A 755-nucleotide genomic window follows, 5' to 3' on the forward strand; every position below is an offset into this window, starting at 1 on the left:
TACACCCTATCATTCTGGGAAGGCCATTTCTAGCTACTGCTAGAGCACTCATAGATATAGAACAAGGAGAGCTAATTTTGAGAGTACATGATGAACAGCTCATTTTCCATGTTTTCAAACCTGCATCTGAGCCTGAACCAGAATCTGAAAAGCCTAAGGATGATAGTAGCCATCTCTGTTTGGAGGAAAGCAATCCAGCAACTGAAACTCTAAAACAGTCCTTGGAAGGCAAACAAGATTTGTAAGAGTTAAAACCACAAGAATTAAAAGAAACAGATAAGAAGGAACCTCCTGGCATAAGAGTCAATGAAGAAGTCCTCAAGAGAGAGGGAAGAATTGTAAAGAAAGTGCCAAGAGGGTGGAGAAACAAGAAAATTCCCACTGAAGGTTTCTCTTCGGGAGATGAAGTGATATCAAGTCATTATCTGCCAATCCCACCTGGCCTCAAACCCATTCCTTCCCAGCTCCCCCAAGTGTTCACAATCAACAAAGTTCTTTCTATGGAACATTTGGAAGTCATAAAGGAATCAAATGGGGACATTTTCGTAGTGAGAGGAGAAGACATCAAGCACTACAATCCACCCTAACAAGGGACAACCGTCAAGCTAGTGACGTTAAAGAAGCGCTTCATGGGAGGCAACCCATGTTTTAGTATCCTTACTCTTTATTGTTTCACTCTGCATCTAATAAAGCATGGTTTCTTATGCATGAACTTGAATCCTCAGGACAACTGTTGATAAGGTGCACTAAACATT

Source organism: Arachis duranensis, chromosome 4 (genome assembly GCF_000817695.3).
Source record: "Arachis duranensis cultivar V14167 chromosome 4, aradu.V14167.gnm2.J7QH, whole genome shotgun sequence".
NCBI classification, from domain to species: Eukaryota; Viridiplantae; Streptophyta; class Magnoliopsida; order Fabales; family Fabaceae; genus Arachis; species Arachis duranensis.